General features: G+C 37.0%; 1 long non-coding RNA gene across 1 annotated transcript; it reads left to right on the forward strand.

Moving 5' to 3' along the window:
- The first annotated feature begins 4,718 nt into the window (after positions 1-4,718).
- LOC124265184 lies at positions 4,719-6,837 on the forward strand. The gene is made up of 3 exons (XR_006895368.1): positions 4,719-4,831; positions 5,408-5,754; positions 6,335-6,837. It is a non-coding gene; the product is annotated as an uncharacterized LOC124265184 (long non-coding RNA).
- Positions 6,838-9,714: the final 2,877 nt, after the last annotated feature.

Consider the following 9,714-nt stretch of genomic DNA (forward strand, 5'->3'; position numbering starts at 1 on the left):
GGAAACTAACTCTATGCCCGTAGTTGACCGTAGACAAATTAGCAAGTTATCATTATTTTACAAAATGGTTCTGACACCAGTTTATTTAACTGATCTACTGCCCGAAAAAGTATCACAGTTAGGTGACCATAGATTAAGAAACAGTAATAACATTCAAACTATAAGATGTCGTAGTGATTTGTATAGCAACTCGTTTTTACCAGATACAATACGACAATGGAATGATTTGCCTGAGAATATGTACGATATTGAAACCATAGGCCAATTCAAAAATGCATTCCAATCATCAAAACCACTCAATTTTAATATATTTGATAAATACTTTGGTACACGTTTCTGCCAAATTATCCACTCACGCTTCAGACTTGGGTGCAGTAATTTGAAAGCGCACATGTTTGAACGGCACATTTCAGTTGATCCATTCTGTTCCTGTGGTCACCCCTATGAGGATACTTTACATTACGTCTTTACTTGTCCTAATTATTCTAACATGAGACATCGCATGTATTTTTACGAACGTGGATATAATTTAAATTCTGTCCTAAATGGTTATCCAAACAAAAATGAACTTGTAAATTCTTTCATACTACAATCTGTCCATACTTTTATTATAAAATCGTTTGATAAATGATTAATAATGTTTAATACGCAGGTTGCTTGCTTTCCTATCATGCTGCATATTATTTAATATTTGTTTTATTCATGTATCAATGAAATGGAGAGGTATTCAAATAACCCATTACGGCTTGTATACCAATCTTAGTTCAATTTATTTTGAACAAAATATCTTTACACTGTTAAGGTATGGGATTTACGATCGCCTTGGCACTAGGTGCCATTGTACGAAATTGCCTTAGTGCTACCATTGTATGAGTTCTGTGTTAAGGTATGGGATTTGTGATCACCTTGGCACTAGGTGCCCTTGTACGAAACAGCCTTAGCACTACCATTGTAGGAGTTCTATGATAAGGTATGAGATATATGATCACCTTGGCAATAGGATCGCTTTGTACAACGGCATCTAGAATGTTATATCAACAGAGACACACTCAGAAGTTATTGTTTTGCTACAGAACAGATTTCGCAGGCAATATTTAGCCACGTACACTGTTTTAGTGAATCCTTCTAATTACTGACTGACTGACTGAGTTTGGCTCTACGCCGCTTTTAGCAATATTCCAGCAATATCACGGCGGGGGACACCAGAAATGGGCTTCACACATTGTACCCATGTGGGGATTCGAACCCGGGTCTTCGGCGTGACAAACCAACGCTTTAACCACTAGGCTACCCCACCGCCCCTTCTAATTACTGGAAGCGCTGGAGTAGCCTTATGGTTTAGCGTCCGCTCGTCACGCTGAAGGCTCGGGTTCGATTCCCCACATGGGTACAATGTGATATTGCTGGAATATTGCTGAATGCGTAAAGCCAAACTCACTCAATTAAATTATTATGACAAACTGTTTGACACGTTTTAGGGATTTGGGCAAAAATAAAACCAAAGAACTAACCCCATAACAAGAATGTGTGGAATACATACACCAAAGTTCTGATAATTAAATCCAATACAAGAATACTATTACCCATGAACTCCTATAGTCCAGGAGGGGGCAGCTGAAAAATTGCAAATCATAGCCTCCCCCGTACTGATTTTGTTTGGCACTATTTTCAGTTAGTATAATGTCTTGAGCTCATGAAAAGGCCTGTAATACTCTCAGATTGTGGTATCATTTTTTATAGGCCATTATATGTGGTCGGGGTCTGCGATCATTTCCGTCACAGTTGGTTTGTTGCCCGACAACACCTCAAAGTTAATCATTAATAGTTTTACTACTATCAATCTGATCACTTTCCGTTTGACTTCTGTGTACTGCTAAAGGATGTATAAAGTATTTGTATAATTTTGTTTTGAAAAACAATGAAAATGGCCGCCATTTTGTTTTGTCATGTTTTGCCTTCTCAGCACTTAAATTTACATAAAAATGAACACCGAATGTTTCCATTTACATCCAAAGTTGATACTTTTGATGTGTTTTGACACTTGTTTCTCCTAGAGTGATGGCTTGGGCACATAACAAGTTATTTTGTATGGTCATGTCGTCGTAATTTAATGTTTTACAGCTAATTCTTTGAGACAGGGGTATTTTAGCGATCATCATGGAAGTGTGTGAGGATGATTTATTTAATGGCAGTTAACATTATTTTTGTTACTAAAACAAGTTGTTTTTGTTTTCTCTTTACTTCTAGAGTGACGGCATGTTGACATTTTGATTTGTTTTCAAAACAAAATTATGTCAAATACTTTATACATCCTTTAGCAGTAAACAGAAGTCAGAATGAAAGTGATCAGATTGATAGTAGTAAAACTATCAATGATTAACTTTGAGGTGTTGTCGGGCAGCAAACCAACTGTGACGAAAATGCTCGCAGACCCCGACCACATATAATGGCCTATAAAAAATGATACCACAATCTGAAAGTATCAAAGGCCTTTTCATAAGCCCAAGACATCATACTAACTGAAATAGTGTCAAACAAAATCAGTACGGGGGAGGCTACGAAATCCTATTTCTAGGCCCCTTTTGAGATTCTCCTCCTGGACTACTATGTCCCCTCCAGTCAGACGGAAAACAGATATTTAGAATGCTCTATTACCACTGACACATTTAGAACAAAAATACTCATTCAAGTGGAATATCAGTAAACTGGTCCGACGTTTATGATGCGTTAGGGCTTTCGTTTCATTATTGAGCGTCGCCGCGAAAAGTTGCAACATTGCCGATACGGCGCTAAGCAATATTTACTCACTCGCTCATTATTGAGAGATTTCTTTGTGAACTGAGGGGTTTTGTTAAAAAGAAATCTGAAAGACTAGTAACATAATGGTAATGTGTAAGACATTTAAAATTCGGAGTTGATTTTTTAATTATTTCTCACAATACAACGGTTTTGGTATATTTACACACCAAAAAAACATAATATAATACATGACAAAGTCACTGATACTTCCTGTTGGATAAATGGCAAGATGTAGCGGTCAGTGGAATTAACGTACATGTCCACTCTGACAGTTGAAGTATCTGCGGCCGATTGTGGACCTTTACGCCACTTACGTCGATGCGTTGAGAGACCTGCTAGAGCAACTGGAAAAACGGTTTGAATGTAAGGGATACAGTCTCTCTGTTAATTAAAGGATGTTGCTGCACACAAGTCACTGACTTCCAGTGAAGGCATTCCCTGCTAAACATGATAGTGGCTCGCAGTTAAGCGGTTTACCCAAAACAAAAACACCGGATCAAAGTTCTAACACTCAAACTTACCTTTTCACATTTCATTTTCATTATCAGCTATCTCCAAAGTCAATGAAGTTGGTTACTTTACAATTGGAGTGACGGTTTATGTGTCCAAGTCCACTCAGGTGGTCATGGGGCTGGTGTTTGCATTTGCAAGACAAGACGTTTTCATTGCAGTATAACTATTGAAAGTTGTGCACGATTGAGATTTAATATGGAACGGCGATGCATAGAACTTGTTCTGATCAAGATTTGTCCTGTTCATGTGGGTCAACCAAAACTACTAATACCTTGATATACAAACAATGTTTTTAAACACTGAAACCGAAATAATCGGTCACCAAAGCGTAGTCATCTGCCTTGTCTTCTAGTCCTGAAAAGGGGCGGTGGGGTAGCCTTGTGGTTAATGCGTTCGCTCGTCACGCTGAAGACCCGGGTTCGATTCCCTACTTGGGTTAAATGTGTGAAGCCCATTTATGGTGTCCCCTGTCGTGATATTTCTGGGATATTGCTAAAAGCGGCGTAAAGCTAACTCACTCACTCACTCCAGTCGTGAAAAGTATCATCACACTGATGTCTCTTGGGTAAGGGAGAATTGACATGGGGACCAGCTCAGGATTTTGTCTCTGTGCACTGAAACACATATATTTGATGAAACTTAACGTCAGGGACATTTTCTCCTTTGTTGTGTGACCCTATGGTTGTTTTAACTACTTAACACGGGTAACGGATGAGACCCTTCAATTTACAGACCAGTATCACTGACGAGCTGCATTTGCTAAACTATGGCGGGCTGATAACTGCCTGGTTGCTTTGGTACTTGAAAACCCACAATAAAATTACTAATTTTAAGTGTGCTTGCGGAAGAACAGAATTACCATGTTACTTAGTTCGTTTCCACTATTTTGTTTTATAAATGCGATCACAGATCAACGACATGCAGTCGCCATTATTGTGTATGTGACACTTCATGTCTTTTCTCTCAGATGTAATCTTTTCTTTCCTTAAATTCTTCCTCTCATATGTAATCCTTTCTCTCACATGTAATCCTTTCTCCCACATGCAATCCTTTGTTTCCTTGAATTCTTCCTCTCACAAGTAATCCTTTCACACGTAATCCTTTCTCTCACATGCAATCCTTCTTCTCACATGCAATCCTTCCTCTAATTCGTGATCCTTTCTCGCACATGTAATCCTTTTACACACATGTCATCATTTTCTGTGACATATAATCCTTTGTTCCCTTGAATTCTTCCTGTTGTATATAATCCTTCCTCTCATATGTAATCCTGTTCTCTCACATGTAATCCTGTATTTCCTTGAATCATTCCTGTCACATGTAATCCTTTCTCTCACATGCAATCCTTCCTCTCAATGTAATCCTTTCCCAAACATATGATGCTTTCCCTAACTGTTTCAGGTGCCGACAGTACCCTAACACCAGTTTTGACAGAAGTAGCTCAACTTCACAGGACTCTCACAAGGGAGATATATGACTGTGTCTACCTGATTGTCACGCAAGATACACTGAAGCTCCGGTACATTCATACCATAGATCATTTAGACTCAGTACACATATCGTTACCTTGGTTTTGCATATAAACAAAACGTATTAAAACGTGTTGACAACATCTTGACGTAGTAAACGATCATGTCTTTAAATGGCATGGAGAAGTGATAACATAAGAAAAAGAATTGTTTGGATGTCAACTTCTTTACTATGAGGAACACAACGTTTTGGAGTATATACTTACTCCTTCATCATTCATTCACTACGTTTTGGATTATATACTTACTCCTTCATCATTCATTCACTACGTTTTGGAGTATATACTTACTCCTTCATCATTCATTCACAACGTTTGGGAGTATATACTTACTCCTTCATCATTCATTCACAACGTTTTGGAGTATATACTTACTCCTTCATCATTCATTCAAGTTTTACATTGCGTTCCTGATCTTAAAGAAAACAACCAAAAATCTCTCTTCCTTATTGTAAACAATGTTCATGTCTTCAGTTTGACGCTTTACAGATAAATTGGTCGATATTATATAAGGTAATGTCTTCAATATGTTTACATATCTTAAATTCATTATTATTGTTCACAAAGGCCTGTTCCTGAGGGATGTGTCATGTCCAACCTGGAGGCTGATCATACTGCTCTGGTAGATTCCACGTGGGACTTACGCAATGGAGACGTGTCTAAGGATTACATTAGACATCTGATAACCACACTTCCTTCCACCTGTTTATACAATCAGGAGGGGGAGGTGATGGGATACGCCCTTACCTATCACTACGGGTGTCTGGGGGTACTGTACGTGCCCCAAAACCACAGAGGAAAGGGGTACGGAAAGGTCGCCATGTCTCATCTCGTTCAGAAGCATCTGGAAAAGAGGAAGGAGGTGCTTGTCATGATACAGCGTGAAAATATACCATCTATTAAGATGCATGAAGGTATTGGATTCCAGGTTATTCCGGATATGAGATATGACTGGATATTTTGTGAATAATGCTAGACTTATCAATGGTCGTTTAACTGGATATATACTACTACCCAGATGCTGTCGGTTACCATATGTGATTGGTGGACGGAAAAAGGTCATAGCTAAAAAAGTCATGGAAAAATAACTATTATAAAACATCCTGTTCTCCAGTTGTTTATACTGTATTTGATATATTTCACTTTCAGCGTCAATAATAAAAACATCCTGTTCTCAAGTTATTTGCAAAAAACTAATTCAACAACTACTGTTATAAAAACATCCTGGTATCTATTTACTTTGTTGATACTATTTCACTGTCAAGTTAATTATTCCTTTCAGTGTGATGCTGTAAGTAACAATTGGATCTTATTAACACAGGAGAAATGAACTTATTATTAATAATTTTGTTTAATTCTTAAAGGATTATGGGATTTATAGTCACATGTCATATGATTGTTGGTTTAATTTGCTTTGAGCTTGACGATATCACACCGATTAATGAACTCATGGAATTATCGGTTAATTCTTTTACTCAAATGGATTCCTTCCAGAAGCTAATATATGATACAAGCTGGACTGGGAGTTCAGTTATCCAAGATGGAGATACTGACCACAAGTAAGGGAGGTTTGAAAGTGAGTTATGAAGAATATTTGTATTCGAAGCATTCCTCAAGGAATAAGAAAATCTGGTGGAAGTGCACCAAGCGATCCAGCACAAAATGCAGAGGCAGCTTGATTACCAATCTTGACAAGAGTGTCCTTAGCTTGGTATTGCACACAATCATGCACCAGACAACAACCAAGTAGCCCTAACCATAATTCGCAATGCCATGAGAGACCAAGCTGCCAAAACCAGACAACCAGGCCAGATTTTTGCCCAGACGGTCCTGTCCTGCAATCCTGAAGTTCGCGCCATGCTTCCAACGAAGCAACGATCTTCAATCAATCAATCAATCTTTATTCTCTTTTAACCACCCACGGTGGAACAAGAGCATAGGATATATAGTATACATAAATTGCATTGCATTGTTGGAAGATCGTTGCATAATTTACAGTTTTTTGCGTAGCTTTAACATGGTTATTGATAATAGATATAACTTTGATAATTTCTTAAGAATAGACAGTTTGTTGGATGCGAACAATGATTTCATCTTATACAAGTTAGAGAACGTACAATAATATGGTTCCAAATAGTGACGTCTAGTTTGAGTGAAGGCAGAACATCTAAATAGATAATGGAATTCATCAGCTGTTGAAGGTGAGTTACAGAGATGGCAGGTTCTATCATTTTGCGGGATGCGTTTCCAACGCCCAGTTTCAATTGGGAGATGATGATTAATTGTTCTAAATAATAGCAAGGGATAAGATATTTCTTTTGGTAATAAAAGGTATTTTTCAAATGATGGGGGAATCTTTCAGGACACGATAATAAAATCTTTTGGGACTGCTTCTGATGTCACATTGCCACCTTTGTAAAAACTGATCTTTTAGTACGTTTTCAACAGTAAAAGAAATATATTTCGTTGTACAGGTGAACGGGTCTTCAAGTAAGTAAGATAATCCAGAGGTATCGAGAATTTGCTTGATATGTTTTAACCAACGTAGAACAGTGCCATTATAGTAGCATTGATATCTCATGGAACGATATATTTGTTGTGATAGCTTTAGTGGAGTACTAATAGTTTCACGCTGATGCCAGTATCTTATCATTCTTACATAGATATATATTTCTATAGGTAATCTGCCTAATTCTCCATATACTATGAAGCTTGGAGTAGAAGAATGGAGTCCAGTAGCATATTTCAGAAATGTTAGGTGTATCTTTTCTACAATTTGTAGATTTTCGTAACCCCAAACTTCACATCCATAGTTGAGAATCGGTAAAATTAATGTATCAAATGCTTTCAAAAGTTTATCTATCGGCAAATATAAATTTCGGGCTCTCTTCAAGAGTGAAAACATGGCTTTAGTTGCTCTATTAGCGAGTTCTTTAATAGCAGTTATCATCCGTCCATTTCTATGAAAGTGGATTCCAAGATATATGTAGCCATCACATATTTCAGTTATTTAGTGTTCAAAGATAAAAGAATGTTTGGAGTTACGTGCTGGGCCCGCTCCAAATATTACAACTTTAGTTTTCGAAATATTTACATTGACCTTCCATTTTCCACAGTAATCGTAAAACCTATCGATGGATTCTTGGAGTTCTCTTGGGTTTTCACTTAAAAGAACGGTATCATCTGCGTATAAGAGAATAAATAATTTCATATACAATATGGTGTTGTTCTCGTCATAACCGCTTATTTCCACACCACTGCAACCTTCATTAACAAGAAAAGTTTCTAAATCGTTTATAAAAATTGATAATAGTAATGGTGAGAGGTTCTCACCTTGTCATACACCGTTATGGCTAAAGAAGAAATTAGAATATGACTTATTTACAAGAACACATGATTTAATGTTATTGTACATATTTTTAACTAGGTTTAGAAATTTACCATCTATATTGTACGATAACATTTTATGCCATAGTCCAATTCGCCACACGTTGTCAAAGGCTTTCGTAAAATCTATAAATGTACAATACAATTTCTTTTTACTAGTTTTAAGCATATTACACAATATATGAAGTGCGAATATATTGTCTACCGTCGAAAATCTTTGTCGGAATCCCGCTTGTGCACTTGACAAAATGTTATTTGATTCTAAAAATATGTTCAACCTTTTATTAAGAATGCATGTAAATAATTTCCCGAAACAGCTAAGTATGGTAATAGGGTGGTATGAGTTGGGGTTTAATGGGTCTCCCTTTCTTTTATATATTGGTATAATTACTCCCGTGAGGCATGACTCGGGGATAACTCCTGACGACAGGATCAGATTGAAGTAAGATACATAAAATCCTCCCATAACATCAAACGTGCCTATCAAGTAGTCATTTTCAATTAAGTCTATCCCACTGCTTTTATTTCGTTTAAGGCTTTTAATTGCATGGCTAATTTCTTCAAGTTTTATATTCCTATTTAAGGGTTCATTATCGAACATAGCTGAGGGCAATTCTTCCAAGTCAGTGGTGTCAAATGGGCTACATTTATTTAACAATTTAAAGAAATCGGTATATTCTTGGGTACTAGGGCTTGGGGATTGTATATCTACGTCATCATCTGTCTTTAGGTCACTCCAGAACTGTTTCGGGGAGTGTATTTGCTGTGTTCTGATTAATTTACTAGTTTTATTCTTAAATTTCTTAATGCATTTATTAGTACATCTTTTATAGTTTTTTTCACTATTTCTGAAGCTTAATTGATTACTTTTACTTCTATTTTTACATTAACGTTTCTTAGCCTTCAGGTACAGTTTTCTTTTATATCTACATTCTTTATTAAACCAGGGTTTATCTCTTTTTTGTTTCTGAGCTGGGTTATTTTTAGTCGTGTTTCGGGCACCAAATGTAGTTAGTGCGGCTTCGCACAGCACGTGCGCTACCTAGGTTAATTGTAGATGGTAAGTTATTGTCAAACAACAGCGATGCTGATCGGATACTGGTAGAGCCTTGGCCAATCACGTTAAATGTTACAATTGCATTGTAATGATCCACAACCTCTATTGCGCAACCTCTTTAGCGATATTCGTGGGACAATAGATGATATATGTCATGTAACGTTTGCGGACGGACTTTCAACACCTTAATAATTGACTTCATCATATTCATGTGCATTAAATAAAGAACAAATTATCTGAGATTTTCAGGTAACCAGTCGTGATAGCTTTAACAAATTGAATATATTACTGGCCCGATTCACAATCAGCCAGTATTTGGCTAGCGGACCAGTAGCTATTTCGAACACTGTTCAACAATGACCAGGCATTATCAACTTTATAGAAGTACAACATTCACAAGGACTTGTCCCTTTGTGAGTAAAACTGTAAA

The sequence above is a fragment of the Haliotis rubra genome, unplaced genomic scaffold (genome assembly GCF_003918875.1).
Source record: "Haliotis rubra isolate DU_JTF1 unplaced genomic scaffold, ASM391887v1 Scf965, whole genome shotgun sequence".
Taxonomy (NCBI): Eukaryota; Metazoa; Mollusca; class Gastropoda; order Lepetellida; family Haliotidae; genus Haliotis; species Haliotis rubra.